Below are 17,865 nucleotides of genomic sequence, written 5' to 3' on the forward strand. Positions count from 1 at the left end.
TTAAAATATAATTATAGTATAATATAAATATTAAAATAATTTTCAAATTTAAAAAACTACCTTAAATGTCATCAATCAAATTCATATACTCTTATTAATATACAAACTCAAGTTAAATAGTATAAAGAAATATCAAATATTAAATGTCAATATAAAGATTTATCAATCAGAGAAGTGGTTAATGGAAATACAAAACAATCAGAGAAGTGGTTAATGGAAATACAAAATAATCAAAATAATGCATGCTTTTTTTCTCAAGGTGTGATAGAATCTTATGGCATAGGAGAGGCCTTGACCAATTATCTTACGTTCGTGGGGGGAGTCAAGATTCTTTGATCAAGTGATCATAGACCTATGTATAGCATATTCTCAGCAGAAGTTGATCAAAGAAGCTCTAGTGGCCAAAACATTTCAGCAAAACCAGCATTCAACATTCCAAAACCAGCAAAACCAGCAACTATAAATGACCATAAGTCTCTTTATCCAAGTCAAAATAAACAACTATATTTGAACTCAACAATCAGCCTTCAGCACCAAACATTACAAAACATTAACCAATAATCACACTAAACCTCCAACCAGCAATTACAAAACAGCAACTACAAAATAGCAACAAACATTGTACATTATAAAACATTCCAAATCAGTGATGACACTAAACCTGCACCCAACAACCAGCAATTACAAAACAGCAACAAACATACAAAAGATTACAAAACATTACAAGAAAATTTGAACAAAAATTTCAGAAATTTCAGGAGCTGTGTTTTGTTTAAACTTTGAAGCAATGAAGTGCTGCTACAACTTGAATATTTGACTAAATGGATTTAATTCAATTAAAATTTCAGGAACAAAAAATAAGAATCTTCTTATAAAATTGATTTTCATTATTGGTCATAGCGGAAACAACACTCTTTCCCATCATCCTTCATTTCGTTATTATTCCGATAATGTGAAGATTACAATCAAATTAGCTCAAATTTCTTTAATAAAATGAAAATATGAGAAACATGTCGACGAAAATGAGCTGCAACCGAATAATCGAATCAAATATAATTATTATCACAAATATAGGGTATGATAAAGGATGAACTAATATTCAAATAGTCACCATCACGATTCGCGATTATGGGTCCCTTGTAATAAGCTTTTGATATCCATTTAGAATTTCCATCAAAGTACTACAACTTTGAATCTACGATAAATGCTTAAAAGCAATCACAACTTCACAAGCTGAATAACAAAAGACCAATACACAAATTTAAAAAAAATGAAAAGCTGATTGAAACAGGGGAAAAAGAAATCCAAGGGTCACTTTCGCTCTCATTCAAGGCTGTGTTGGAATGGAAACAAGCAAGTTAGGGGTTTTTTGGGTTTGACAGCTCAAAATAAAAAACAAATTCACTAACCTTCCACTGACAGCAGGACGACAACGGCGACACGACGGCGCAGCAGCTGGAAGCCTTGAACAGCGAAGTTACCGACGAAGACAGGACGACGTGCCGAGCTAGAAAGCCTAGAAGAGAAGGTATGGCCGTATGGATTTGGGACAGGGAAAGGAGAAGGCCGTGGAGATGCCGACAACCACGGACGGCGGCGGCAGTTCCATTGACGAAGCTGGATTTTAGGTTTGGCCGTCTGGGGACCTTAGGGCTTGAGTGTGTGGGTGTTTGGTGTGTGTGGGGGGTGGGGGGGTATGCGGGTGAGGGACTCGCGTGGGGGGTGGGGTTTTTTAATTTTTTTTTTTTAAAAAAATGAAAATGACGTTGTTTCTTAAGAACCGGTCGGTTTCCGATCCGGTCCAACCGCCCGGTTACCGGCCGGTTCAATGGTTTTTCAGCAGTTTTAAAAATGACGGTTTTAGGAGGAGGACCGGACCGTTTTTCACGTCGGTTCCCGGTTGAACCGGTCTGACCGGCCGGTCCGGTCCGGTTTTCAGAACATTGATTGGGAGAGAAAACGAAAATTAGGGAACTAAGTGTAAAAGAAATTAAAAGAAGAAAGTAGGAGAAAATGGAAAAGACTTTAACGAAGAAAAGACAAAGAAAGGTGTAACCATGGAGGCGGCGCAGTGAAACCCTAGCAGAGCATGAACGAACGAACTCATGGGGCGCTAGATGAGGAGTACGCACTCCCGCATATTTTTTTGGACAGTTTATTTGACTTGAAAAGGTCTTTTTTTTCTAAAGTAGCTTCAAGCTAGTTTGAGTAGATATATATTAAAATTGTATCATTGGGTGAGTTAAGCTGATGATTTTGTTGTAAGATTTCTATTCTTTTATAAAAAATGAGCTTACATATTTGCTTAATAAAAAAATTGCTTAATAAAAAAATGAGTTAAATAGGACGATTTTAATATTAATATAAACTAAATTTAATTGCTCAAGTAAGTACCACCGTAATAATATTAGTAAGAAAAGTAAACGAAACGAAAATGATCTTAATATTAGTAAATTAAAAATAGACGAAGAAAATATTGAATGAAACAAATATGTCAACTTCACTATTAAGATGTATGTGCAATATTTTTTACTTATATTATGTGTTAGTTTTTTAAGATAACAATATTTAGTTTTACCTTTAATATATTATAAATAAGTAGATAAACAAAAGTAAAGAAACAAAATTTAAAAAGAATGAGAAAAAAAATCATTTTTAATTATAGAGATCTATTTATCATTTATAACCAGCTTTTTTTTTCTTTTATTTCTCTTTGTTTTTCTTATTTAAAATAATATAATAAAAAACAAATCTCAATAATATATTATAAAAATATTTTTAAAGCGATATATTTATGTTATATTTAAATACTATTATATAAAAAAATTAAAGAAGTCATTATATGCAAGGTAAGTATGATTGTCTTTTTAGTTCATCTATACTTATTAAAAAGAAATAATATTAATATTAAATACATTGAATAACCTAAAGAAAAGAAAGTAAAATAATGTTATATATCTAAGTCTTTTTATTAACTAAGTATAACTAAATTAGTTTAATATAACAAAAATTAGTTATAGCTAGTATTATTTAATTATATGTTTCTTTTTTCAGGGATCACATAATGGTTGTTTCATTTGATCCCAAGCCTATTTAGGTGAGAAATGATCATTACAAATATCAATATTTTTTTTTTAAAATAATACCTTAAGATTTAAAAAACAGAGAACACCATTTTCAGCCCTACTAAAAAATTAAATCGATATTTTTCATGCTCCCATATCCATTTATCTAACAAAGATAAATGGATATGGGAGCATGAAAAATATCGGTTTAATTTTTCGGTAGGGTTAGAAATGGTGTTCTCTGTTTCTTAAATCTTAAGGTATTATTTTTTTAAAAAAAAAATATTGATATTTGTAATGATCATTTCTCACCTGGATAGGCTTCGGATCAAATGAAACAACCACTCTGTGATCCTCTGAAAAAAGAAACATATAATTAAATAATACTAGCTATAACTAATTTTTGTTATATTAAACTAATTTAGTTATACTTAGTTAATAAAAAGACTTAAATATATAACATTATTTTACTTTCTTTTCTTTAGGTTATTCAATGTATTTAATATTAATATTATTTTTTTTAATAAGTATAGATGAATTAAAAAGACAATCATACTTACCTTGCATATAATGAGTTCTTTAATTTTTTTATATAATAATATTTAAATATAACATGAATATATCGCTTTAAAAATATTTTTATAATATATTATTGAGATTTGTCTTTTATTATATTATTTTAAATAAGAAAAACAAAAAGAAATAAAAGAAAAAAAAGCTGGTGATAAATGTTAAATAGATCTCTATAATTAAAAATAATTTTTTTCTCATTCTTTTTTAAATTTTGTTTCTTTACTTTTGTTTATCTACTTATTTATAATATATTAAAGGTGAAACTAAATATTGTTACCTTGAAAAACTAACACATAATATAAGTAAAAAATATTGCACATACATCTTAATAATAAAGTTGACATATTTGTTTCATTCAATATTTTCTTCGGCCATCTTTAATTTACTAATATTAAGATCCTTTTCGTTTCATTTACTTTTCTTACTAATATTATTACAGTGATACTTACTTGAGCAATTAAATTTAGTTTATACTAATATTAAAATTGTCCTATTTATTGTTTTATTCATTTAAAGAAAATATATTTTTTTAACTCATTTTACATTCAATTAATTAAATTAAAAATATATTTTGTGACAATTCCAGTTAATATATCATATTTATTTTTTTTTTCCAATAAAACAAATTAATAACACTTATCTTACTTGTAGAATATCATTTTCTATTAAGCAATTTTTTTTATTAAACAAATATGTAAACTCATTTTTTATAAAAGAATAGAAATCTTACAACAAAATCATCAGCTTAACTCACCCAATGATACAATTTTAATATATATCTACTCAAACTAGTTTGAAGCTATTTTGGATAAAAAAGACATTTTCAAATTAAATAAATTGTCCAAAAAATATAACGGTTGCATATTCACCATACACTTTCTTTGTGAATGTCCACAAATTTTTTTTTTCTTAAATCTACACTATTTGTATTTTTTTTATACTAAATCTGATTGGTTACAAACAATAAAATAGTCATATTTCAAACAGTACACTGGAATAAGTGAAAAGCTTCCTTTATTATAATTATTCTTTTCTTTTCTTGTGTGGTTTTAAGAATTGAGATTCCTACCAAACAATTTTTTATTGATTTCTTTTTGTTCATAGTATCAAACACTTTGATTATTTATACAGTAGTTAAAAAAATCAAATCAAGAATTAATTACAAAATTGTTTATCCAAGTATGCTTTTAAATAATTAAATATTATAAATGCTTTTTTATTGTACTCGATATTGTGTAAAAAATAAAAAAAAAAGGCAATCTACCTAATTAAATAAACTGTGTGAATCGTTTACCTGAATACACAAAACAGAAATTTCTTACGTGCATGTGCAATTTCAATTTTATGTAAACCGTGGGAGCTAACCACGGTTTCTAGTTTCTACATAAACCGTTGGAGGCTTGACGAACGGATTTCTCGCGCGATCTAGAATTTTCACAAATAAATTTCCGTTGTAAGTATAGCTTCTAGACCGACAAGAATTCCTTTCGTACAAAAGTTTTGGTTGTCACAAGTAACAAAACCCAATAAAATTTATAACCGAAGTATTTAAACCTCGGGTCGTCTTCTCAAGGAATTGCAGGGAAGTATGACTTATTATTGGTTATAGAAAACAGTATAATTTTTGGGTTTTTAAAATAAGGAACAGGTAATTTAAATGACGAGAAAAAATAAATTAATAATCAATAAAATCTCTTGGTAAGGTATGAGAAATTGAAGTCCTATCCTAGTTATCCTTATCAGGTGTGATGAGAATTGGATTCTGCTCCCACTTTAGTTAACCCTTGCTAGACAAAGGAAAGTCAAGTGGACTAATTAATTTAATCCTCAAGTCCTAGTCAACTCCTATGGAAAGACTAGAGTTATTGGTATACAAATTAATCAGCAAAGAATTTCAATTTCAATCAACAGCTGAGTTTGATAACTCAAGTATTACTAATTAATCAACCAAAGCCAAAAGGGAAGAAAATCTACTCAAATGAAAATAATTTGGATAAATCGAAAACATCAATAACATAAATAGAATAAAATGATCTCATATCTGAAATACCTCAATTTATATTAATTAAGAAAATCCTAACATGAATGGTTCATAAATCAAATTGAAAAGATAAATAACAATTAAAGTAATAGAATAAATAAAAGTAGAAAATAAATTAAAGGAACATTGAACATGTGATTGAAGAATTAACCATAAACTGAAAGGAATCCTAATTCTAAAAATCTAAATCCTAAATCCTAAGAGAGAGGAGAGAGCCTCTCTCTTTAAAACTACATCTAATCCTAAAATTGTGAATATTAAAGCTTGATTTTTGAATAAATGGATTCCCCCACTTTATAGCCTCTAATCTCTGTTTTTTGGGCCAAAAACTAGATAAAAAATACGTACAAGTCGCTGCAATGTCACGCAGAAGCGTCGTCCACGCGTTTGCGCGGATTGCATTTTTGCTAGGTCACGCGTCCGCGTGTTCGCGTCGCCTAGCTTCAGGGCAGCTATGGCAAATTACATATCGTTGCGAAGCGCCAGACGTTAGCTTTCCAACGCAACTGAAACCGCGTCATTTGGATCTTTGTAGCTCAAGTTATAACCATTTGAGTGCGAAGAGGTCAGGGCTGACAGCTTTGCAGTTCCTTCAGCTTCTTGTATTCCTTCCACTTTTGCATGCTTCCTTTTCATCTTCTAAGCCATTCCTGCCCTGTAAACTCTGAAATCACTTAACACACATATCATGGCATCGAATGGTAATAAGAGAGGATTAAACATAGTGAAATTTAAGAGCACGAAGCATATTTTCAATTATAGCACAAAATCAAGAAGGAAATTATAAAACCATACATTTTGTATGGATAAGTGTATGAAAGATTGATAAAATCCACTCAATTGAGCACAAGATAAACCATAAAATAGTAGTTTATTAACCTCCCCACACTTAAACATTAGCATGTCCTCATGCTAAGCTCAAGAGAAGCTATAAGAGAGTGAAGAGGAATGGTATGATGTATGAAATGCAACCTATCTATATGAATACAACTACATGCAAAATGTTTCTTCCTACTTGGTGAAAAGTAAATAAATCTTTCAAGAACAAATATGAAATGGATTTCACTAATTCAAATCATAAAAATGAAGTACAAATAGACTTGTAGAAGAAAATAGCTCATGAAAGCCGGGAACAAAGAATTGAGTATCGAACCCTCACTGGAAGTGTATACATTCTAATCACTCATGTGTTTAAGGTTCGATTCTCTCAATTCTCTACTAACCTTGCTTTCTAAGGCTTGCTCTTCATCTAACAATCAACATAAATTCAATGCACAGATACACATATCAAGAGGTCTTTTAAGGGTTGTAATGGGGTTAGGGTCAAGGTAGGATTGTATTTGGTCAAGTGGACTAAAATCTGAATCCTTAATTAACTTAAACTTTCCACCTAAATTTAGACAATCCATGTAATTATAATACCACATCTAACTATCCATTAACCATGTTTACCACATATTCATGCATCCCGATTTGAGTACAGTACATATGCATTGCTTTCACCATTTATTTTGGGGCATTTTGTCCTCTTTTACTTAGTTGCTCTTTTTCTTTTATTTTTCTCTCTTTTTTTTTCAATGCATATGATTAAGGTATTGAATGCATGAACATATTCTCAACATTCTTTCACACTTTCAGAAAATTCTAACATACTCAATTCTCAAACCAAATGTTTCCAAACCCAATTTATCCATACTTAATTCATGAGCACTCTCACTAGTCTAAGCTAACCAAGAATTCAAATTAAGGACATTATTGTTTTTCACTTAGAGTTAATGATGTGCTAAAGTAAAGAATAAAGGGATATAATAGGCTCAACATTGGTTTGCAAAAGATAATGAAAGGGTAAGGCCATATGGGTATGTAAGCTCAGTGAAACAAATGCCTCAATCATGTAAGTGCATGCATACATTAAACAATGGAAATATAGAATCAAGCAAGACAAAGATCACAATTTTAGAGAGAAAAACACACTAAAAATAAAATATTGGTTGATAAAATGCAACCAATTCAAACCGGCTCAAAATCTCACTGGTTTTGTGTGTTCGAGCTCAAAACCATGTTCCAAAATAATATTTCTTCAAACAAGTTCAATAAAATTTTTAATTCAAATTAGTGAAATGATATAAAAAGTTTCTTGAAAAAGAAAATATCACTTTAACCAAATGGTGGTAAAATATGCACAAAAAATCAAATAAATATGCAATCAAACATGCAAATGCAATAATGAACAAACAAATAAAGTAAAATGTTGGTGTTGGGAAGAAAATAACTAACCCATGGAGATCAGTATCGACTTTCCCACACTTAAAGATTGTACCGTCCTCGGTGCATTCAGAGATGTACAAGTGGACGGGTTGCTCCAACTGACACTTTTCTTCAAGAATTGTGCAGATGGACTTGTTTGTCTCCCCATTTAGAAGCTTTCCCTTTCCATTCTTTGGTGGCCAGCCTGAAAGAAGAAGAAAAATAAGAAAAAGTAACTCAGAAATAAAGATAAGAAAATAAATAAAGTCTGGGTGGGTTAATGCCAAATAATGAGGGTCTCGATTACATGGTAACTACAACATGCAAGTGAGAAAACAATAGAAGAAGCACATGACAAATCAAGAGTGCAAAAATTTGCAACAATGGGGAAGAGAGTGTGGGTAATGCAAGAAAATATAAATTCATGTCAATGCAAAAGGGGATACGTGTATCATAAAAGATTGGCATTGACAGATAAATAATATTACCCAATTAGAATAAAATAAGTCATGAAGCACCAGAGTAATGTAAAAAAAATATGCAACAGTTGAAAAAGGAAATTTAACACCAATGAAAAAATAATAAACTTAGAAGATAAAAATATGTATAAAATTAAAATGCAGTGAATGAAAGTATGCAAATGCAATAGGAAAAATAGAATGAAAGAGAATAATGATGAGAAGTTAAAGAGATGAAGAAGAAGTAAGTAAGAAAGAAAGAAGAAAGAAGAAAAGATAGAAAAAATTAGGATTAGAAAAGAAAAGATAAGATAATTAGCGCTGATCTGGTTAAGTTGTGCGGCGCAGGCGACGTGGACGCGTGGGTCACGCGATCGCGTGGCCTGATTTGTGCTATTGGCGTGAGTGCAGCCGTGCGTTCGCGCAACTCTCTGTTTTAAATGCATTTTTCCAAAAATCTGGGTGACGCGATCGCGTGAATGGCCAAATTCTGAAAAACGATGCAGACGCGTGGGGCACGCGTTCGCGTGGTAGGGCTTGTGCTTCTAGCATGGTTCCAGCCCCACTCCATCACAACTTACTGCCATACACCCATTTACGTCGATTTTACAGGGCCACGCGTTCGCGTGGGAGGCTATTTTTCCAAATGACGCAGACGCGTCATTGACGCGGTCGCGTGGGCATATTTGTGCCTAAGGCACGCCTCCAGCCACGCTTTCGCGTGACTTTCTGTTCAATTCTCTTTTCTTCCTAACGCAACTATGACGCGAACGCGTCAGCGACGCTTACGCGTCGCGTGCGTTTTTTTTATGCAAAATGCAGAATGCAGTATGTAAATGCTAATGCAAACATTATGAACGACACTAATAAAATTAAAATAAAATAAACTAGGAATAAAAAGGAAAGAATATACCATGGTGGGTTGTCTCCCACCTAGCACTTTTAGTTAAAGTCCATAAGTTGGACATTTGGTGAGCTCCTTGTCATGGTGGCTTATGCTTGAACTCATCCAGGAATCTTCACCAATGTTTGCAATTCCAATAGTCTCCGGGATCCCAAATTAGGCGCATACAGCCTTCAAGCAAGTCGAAGCAAGTGACAAGGCCCCAAGAGTGTTGATTGCTAGACTGAATTCTGGGGTCCCAAACCTTGCTTTTGCACCCGTCTTCTTGTTGATCATCATGATTCCATCCGGGTAGCAAGCAATTTGAATTCCCACTAAAGCGGCCAACCAACTTCCTAGACCCATTCAGTTGAGCTTTACACCAACCTTTGCATTTAAACTTTCAGCTTTCCACCATATTGAATCTTGCATGACGACTCCTACCACTAACCTTCTCCCTCTTACTCTTAAAGCCACAAAGAGCTCTGAGTTGCCCATCTGTCTCAAGTGAGCTAATTAAGCTTAGAGATGAAAGATTTACCCACTTGAATGAAGGAATGGATGGTGATGGTTTTGGGGGAGAAGTCTCTAGCAACTTTGGTAAGGTGATTTCCAACTCTATTCTCTTGGGCTCTTCTTTGACAACTTCCACCTCTTTGCAAGCTTCTTCAATATCAACCTCTTCCTCTTGGTAGCTTTCTTCCAATTTGATCTCTTCTTCATTGTTCACCAAGGGCATGGAAGGTTGTGCTTCTTCTTTAATTTCCATGTCAAGTCCAATAGGAGAGGATTCAATTGTAGATAAGAATTCATCAATGATTGAATCCATCTCTTGATCAACCTCTTCAAAGTCTTCAACCATGATATGCATTGGAGGTTAGACACCCTCCTCAACATCAATTTCAAACGTCTTTGAAGGAGGCTCTATAACTTGACTTTCCCATGGAGGTTCAGCATCTCCTAAGTCTTCAACCACTTATTCCTCTTCAATAATTATAGCTTCCTCCACTTGTTCCAGTACAAAGTCATGCTTTGTACTGTCCACTGGAGTTTCTAGCATCTCCTTCATGCTACGTTCTTCATTAGATTGTCCACATGAAGCCATGGAGGTTTCTTGAGTGTCCGAATGTCGGGAAGGTAATCGATTTATTGCTTGATTCAATTGGTGAAGGGTTGCATGAAATTTATTCACTGTTTTCTTGAGACGCTCCTTAACGGATTCCTGAGTTGATGGATATGGACATGGTGTATATTGAGGTGGTGGTTCTTGGGAGTAATTGGGTTGGTATTGGGGTTGCTCCATGTATGGTTCATACGGTTCATAGGATGGTTGGTATGGTGGATATGGGTTAGGGTCATATGGAGGTGAATGGTGGAAAGGGACTTGTGAATTTGGTGGTTCAAAGGTGTGTTGGGGAGGTGGTTCATAAGCATATGATGGGGCTTGTTGGTAACTACAAGGGGGTCCACCATATTTATCGTCTTGGTACGCTCCTTGAAATGGCTCTTGACCATAGTATACTTGTGGAGGTTGGTTGTCACGAAAGGGTCCACCATAACTATTGTCTTGGCATGTATTGTGGAATGGTCGTGGTCCATGGTATCTGAGAGGGTGTTGTTGCCTAAAGGGTTTATCAGATCCTCGTGGCTCCTTCCATCTGTGATTGTTTCGACCTTGATGCATGTTCCTATTATAGTTTCCATTCCTTTCAACAATATTAGAACCAAACTCAAAGCGACGTGGGTGAGAACTCATAATAACTAAAAAAATTAAAAACAAAAACAAATAAACAAGCAAAGAAAAATAAAATAAATAAGAGAAAAGGTTTGAAAAGGATTTGATTTTAAGATTAGAAAAGATAAGATAAGTTAGGTAAGAGAAGATAATTTTTTAAATTAAAAGGTTTTGAAATTTAAATTTTTGAATTTGAAAATTAAATTTTGAATTTTAAATTTTGAAATTTGAATTTTTTAAAAAGTCAACGATATAAGATAAAGATTTGAAAAAAGTTTGATTTTTAAAATTTTAAATTTAAATTTTGAATTTTGAATTTTGAATTTTGAAATTTAAAACTAAGATAAGATAAGATAAAAAATTTTAAAATAAAAATCTGAATTTTTTTTTCGAAAAAATCAATTTAAAAGTAAATATTTACAATAACCAATAATAAGGCACACGTTTGCAATTTCCGGGCAACAGCGCCGTTTTGACGATCAGATTTCTCGCGCGATCTAGAATTTTCACAAATAAATTCCCGTTGTAAGTATAGCTTCTAGACCGACAAGAATTCCTTTCGTACAAAAGTTTTGGTTGTCACAAGTAACAAAACTCAATAAAATTTATAACCGAAGTATTTAAACCTCGGGTCGTCTTCTCAAGGATTGCAGGGAAGTATGACTTATTATTGGTTATAGAAAACAGTATAATTTTTGGATTTTTAAAATAAGGAACAGGTAATTTAAATGACGAGAAAAATAAATTAATAATCAATAAAATCTCTTGGCAAGATATGAGAAATTGAAGTCATATCCTAATTATCCTTATCAAGTGTAATGCGAATTGGATTCTGCTCCCACTTTAGTTAACCCTTGCTAGACAAAGGAAAGTCAAGTGGACTAATTAATTTGATCCTCAAGTCCTAGTCAACTCCTATGGAAAGACTAGAGTTATTGGTATACAAATTAATCAGCAAAGAATTCCAATTTCAATCAACAGCTGAGTTTGATAACTCAAGTGTTACTAATTAATCAACCAAAGCCAAAAGGGAAGAAAATCTACTCGAATGAAAATAATTTGGATAAATCGAAAACATCAATAACATAAATAGAATAAAACGATATCATATCTGAAATATCTCAATTTATATTAATTAAGAAAATCCTAACATGAATGGTTCATAAACCAAATTGAAAAGATAAATAACAATTAAAGTAATAGAATAAATAAAAGTAGAAAATAAATTAAAGGAAAATTGAACCTGTGATTGAAGAATTAACCATAAACTGAAAGGAATCCTAATTCTAAAAATCTAAATCCTAAATCCTAAGAGAGAGGAGAGAGCCTCTCCCTCTAAAACTACATCTAATCCTAAAATTGTGTATATTAAAGCTTGATTTTTGAATGAATGGATTCCCCCACTTTATAGCCTCTAATATGTATTTTCTGGACCGAAAACTGGATCAAAAATAGCCCAGAAATCGTCCTCAGTGATTTCTGGTACGTACAGGTCGCTGCAAAGTCACGCAGAAGTATCGTCCACGCGTTTGCGCGGATTGCATTTTTGCCAGGTCATGCGTCCGCGTGATCCACGCGTTCACGTCGCCTGGCTTCAGAGCAGATATGGTAAATTATATATCGTTGTGAAGCCCCGGATGTTAGCTTTCCAACGCAACTGAAACCGCGTCATTTGGATCTTTGTAGCTCAAGTTATGACTGTTTGAGTGCAAAGAGGTCAGGGCTGACAGCTTTGTAATTCCTTCAACGTCTTGTATTCCTTCCACTTTTGCATGCTTCCTTTTCATCTTCTAAGTCATTCCTACTCTGTAAACTCTGAAATCACTTAACACACATATCATGGCATCGAATGGTAATAAGAGAGGATTAAACATAGTGAAATTTAAGAGCACGAAGTATGTTTTCAATCATAGCACAAAATCAAGAAGGAAATTATAAAACCATGCATTTTGTATGGATAAGTGTATGAAAGATTGATAAAATCCACTCAATTGAGCACAAGATAAACCATAAAATAGTGGTTTATCAAGGCTACGAAGGTTTATGGTTGGAAGAGATTTGGCATAATCTGTGGCTACCTACCACGGATTATGAAGGAAAAAAACTTCGGCATAAACCGTGGTTGCTTCCCACGGTTTATGAAGAGGAGGCCTTGAACGTAAACCTTCCTTGGTTTCCACAGTTTACATGCTAAGTAGTATAAATACATAATCTGTTGATGGTCATGACGGATCATTTGTGCTGAAACAAAAATTGAAAGAGCTTGGGGGTTGAGAGAGTTTCAGGGAGAGGTTTGGAAGGTTTTGGTGAGATTTGAGTCGTGGAGCCATGGAGGACGAAGCTCGCTTGTATCGACTAAATAGCGTTGTTCACGTGGCTGGATACATCGACGAAGAGGTTAGTTATTATTATTATTATTATTATTATTATTATTATTATTATTATTATTATTATTATTATTATTATTATTATTATTATTTTTATTTTAATTTGTTATTATGACTTCATAGTAGCAGTAGTAGTTGTATCATTATTACTATTATAATGTTTGTTACTATTATGATAATGATAGTTATTATTACTACTTTTATTTTGTGCTAGAATTGGGAGGTGTTAGCATTATAATTATTGTTATTGTTAGTAGAATTATTTCTGTTGGTATTGTTGTTATTCCTATTGTTTCGTTGTTGTTATTACTATTTATTAGAGGAAATAGAAAACCAAAGTCGGTATCTAATAATTTTTTCTACACTATGTTTGATGTTATTAGTATTGGTCGTATGTTGAGGGATTTTGTTACCCACATTTTGCAGCCTACTAGGGTTATTAGCGGCATTAGGAGACAGCAGAATATGCCTTTACACGACCGGATTATACCGTATCTGGAGACCGCCGGCTTGTATCATTTGGCTAGGCTGAACAATCACTGGTTCTGGATTGATGAGCCTCTACTTAGCGCATTTATTGAGCGGTGGCGTCCTGAGACCCACACCTTTCATATGCCATTTGGGGAGTGCACTATCACTTTGCAAGATGTGGCATATCAGCTAGGTTTGCCGATCGATGGGGAGCCCGTCAGTGGGTGCCTGACTGAGTTTGAGAATCTGATGGAAAACGGAAGACCGGCATGGGTGTGATTTCACGAGTTGTTTGGGGAGTTACCTCTGCAGAGTAAAGTCAAGCAGATGACAGTGTGCTACACATGGTTCCATGAGAGGTTCCGGGTTCTCCCAGCAGATGCTAGTGAGGAGACCGTGCGTATATACGCGCGTGCCTATATTCTGATGTTGTTGTCCTCTCAGCTGTTTGCGGACAAGAACGCAAACCGGGTCCACCTTTGCTGGTTTCCTTATTTGGCATCGTTGGACGAGTTGGGCAGATATAGCTGGAGCTCGGCGGCACTGGCGTGGTTGTATAGATGTCTTTGTCGTGGGACAAACAGAAACGTTAACTTGGCCGGGCCACTACAGCTTCTACAGTCTTGGATTTTCTGAAGGTTTCCCACTTTGAGGCCTAGTGGGTTTGATGGATTCGGGTTTCCGCTTGCATCCAGGTACGGTTTAATATTTTCGGTTCATACACCTCGTGAACATATGACGCCCAATTTAGGCGCGAGTAGGCACAACATGCAATGAAGTGACAACATGGATAATGGAGAGCCTGAAAGTGGCCACAATCGCAGGTGTGATCCTTAAGAGAAACTCTGTAGCTCCTTAGCGAGAAGTTCCCGGTCGGTGTTGTCTCAGCCATCGTGTACTCTGATTGGTGCCTATCATATAAAGTCACGGTGAAGCACCTTGAGTCTCTTATGTTCCGATCAATAGCCTTGACCAACGCCTAACAAAATTCATGTCCAGATCCAAGTTGTGCCTCTGCTGTCTGTCCGCGGAACACGAATAGCTCAGCAAGCCTCCCGTAAGTGGACTTAACCAACGATGTGACCGGGAGGTTACGAGTTCCCTTTAACATGGAGTTCACACATTCACTAATGCTGGTTGTCATGTGCTCGAACCGTCTACCACTATCCTAGTGTTGCGTCCATTTTTCGTATTCCATCCGGTTGGCCCGGTCACACATTGCCGGATTCTCAGTCCGCATGATGTCAAACCAGTAATAAAACTCTGCTTCTATTTTTGCGTAGGCAGCATTGACCAACATCCTTCTTGCATCTTTACCTTTGAAGGTAAGCACAAAATTCACAGCCACATGACGAATACAGTATGCTCGAAAAGCACGTAGAGGCAGCGATCCAGTCTCAGGGGCCTCAAGTGTAGCCTTGATGTCATTATGCCTGTCAAAGATAACAAGGAGACCTTCTTGTGGCGTCACATGCGATCGTAGGTTGGATAAGAAGAATGCCCATGACTCTGCATTTTCACCCTCTACAAGGGCGAAGGCTATTAGGAGGATGTTCGAGTTCCCATCATGTGCTATCGCCAGCAGCAGCGTGCCTCCATACTTGCCATACAAATGGGTACCGTCAATACTCACGGTGCTTGCAATGCCGGAATGCCTCAATGCAGGGTGGAAATGTCCAGAAAAGTCGATGAAAGTACACGGTTGACTCATCAACCTCACCCCCAAGTTGAACAGGAGAGGTCTTCAACACATTAATTGTCCTAGGCATGGTCGACTGTACCCCTAGCATCCAACGTGGCAACTCCGCGTACGACTCTTCCCAATCTCCATAGATTTGTGCCACTGCCTTCTGTTTGACCATCCAAACCTTCCTATAACTAGGCCTGAAATCGTAATCGACTTCTGTAGCTTGTTGCAAGACCTTTACCGTAACCGCAGCATCTGCCCTAACCAAGGGAAGAATCCTCGCACAGATAACGTGGTAATCCAGCTGACAGTGATCACTAGAAATGGAGGTTGCCAAGCAAGTGTATGGCTCGTTGTACCTCCTAACCTCCCAAGTGCCCTTTTGTGCATGTAGCGCTACGCGAATCAACCAAATACAACCCTTCCCAAACTCTTTGCATTTACCATGATACTTCAGATGATCTGATTCGATGACTCTGTACCGAACACCTCGACGGATGCTGTAGTCCTTCACACTCAAAACAGCCTCATTTTTATTCTGGAATGATTGCCCAATCTGAAATTCTGTAGAAGAGCCCCCAACTGTAGGACCACCGTCTGCCTGTTGACCCAGAGCCTCCAAGTTAAGAGTGGAGAAGTGTGGAGGGTACTGCTGAGTGCCAGAACTTGAATGCCCATGCTGTGTATGTGGATTGGCACCTGTGCCATCATCGCTGTCCCCAACGATATCTACAGGCTCCTGGTCAGAGTCGTCGTCACACATTGCATTCTCTACTCGGTCCGGTTCTCCAAAGCCTTCCATATCATGAATCAAGCCACCACCGGTGCCCACCTCATATGCCTGCTCATAAACCCCTGGATTCTCCAAAGGTACAGAACCAACAACCTCTGTTCGATCCAACTCAGCCACGAATGAAGGGGATGCGACCAGCGGAACAGATGGTCTAACCACAGGCATCGAACTAGACGCACCTCCCGCGGCAGTCGAGCTATGAACTGGAGCTGATGCCCCAGAACTATCGACACCAACCTCCAACTTCGCGAACAACTCGTGTATTCTGACCTTCGAAAAACTCCTAACACAATGAAATAGAACCCTAATATCTTCATCAGCCGCTAGCACAAAGGTATCATACTTAACACCGGTCGAGACAACTGCGATGGGAATCTTGTAGAATGGCTTCTTCACCCACTTGCTACCAAATACCCCAAGCTTCTGCAAGATGCTGTTCTTCAAATCTGACAAAGTGCTTGATGAACTGATGAAAACACTCAGTGGTTCTCTGTCAGTGAACTTCACACCATATTTTTTGCTTTTTTGGATTTTTCCAAAGCAATGCACTAAGACAAGAAAACTCTCTTCCTCACTTGCCATTGTGACAATAATCTCTTCACCAGCTTGAATCTCATTCACATATATATAAAAATTCTCTCCTCATAAACCGTTGCAGCTAACAAAGGTTTATGCCTACTCAAACTCCTTCATAAACTGTTGTTGCTTACGACGTTTTATGTGCATTTGCCTCCCTTAGTAAACCGTGGTAGCTTGCCACGGTTTATGAAGAATTCCATTCACAAGTAAACCGTGCCTAGTAGCCACGGTTTATGTATTAAATTGAAACCGTGGTTGGCTCCCACGGTTTACATAAACATAAAAATGCACATGTACGTAACAAGTTTCTGTTGTGTGTATATAGGTAAAGGATTCACTCAATTTATTTAATTAGGTAAATTGCCCTAAAAAAAAGGTTGATAAACACTAATAAATTAAAGAGTTCTGCTACGGAACCAATTAGGGTCCAGCCAACTTCTGCCAACTCTCTAATAAACTGGATCTTGAAGCCTGTCTTAACAAAGGTAAGTTGATATATATAGATGTTTCTTTTGCTAAGCATTATGATGTTTCTTTTTCATACTAAATAGATCTTTTTTAACGTATTTTTCGAATTTTTTATATTACAGATGTAGAAAAAGAAGATTTTTATAATTTTTAATTAGGTTTACTTAATCAATTTTTAATTATTAAAATTTTAATTTAAAAATTTATAATTAATTATTAATAATTATAATTAATTGAGTTGTTTAATTCTTGGCTGATTACACACTTAGTTACCTATACTTTTCCTAAATTAAAATATATATGCACTAGGTAAATGGTGATGTAATGTTTGATCATAGTCATAGGTATTTACTATTAATGAAATAAATTAAGAAAAATTCAATCCGCGCATGAGTGGACAATTGGATAAAAGACAAAACAAATTACTAAGAGTTAGCAATTTGAGGCAACATAAAATGCAGTAATAGATGCAACCCTA

General features: G+C 35.2%; 1 protein-coding gene across 1 annotated transcript in view; it reads right to left on the minus strand.

Annotated features, from left to right (window-relative positions):
* Positions 1–5,660: 5,660 nt before the first annotated feature.
* The window catches only part of LOC112744109 (uncharacterized), a 40,204-nt gene continuing 27,999 nt past the window's right edge, over positions 5,661–17,865 (minus strand). Inside the window, exon 9 of the transcript XR_011871313.1 lies at positions 5,661–8,131. The gene's annotated coding sequence lies outside the window, so the exon portion shown is untranslated. The remainder of the gene's footprint in view (positions 8,132–17,865) is intronic.

This window comes from Arachis hypogaea, chromosome 14 (assembly GCF_003086295.3).
Source record: "Arachis hypogaea cultivar Tifrunner chromosome 14, arahy.Tifrunner.gnm2.J5K5, whole genome shotgun sequence".
Taxonomy (NCBI): domain Eukaryota; kingdom Viridiplantae; phylum Streptophyta; class Magnoliopsida; order Fabales; family Fabaceae; genus Arachis; species Arachis hypogaea.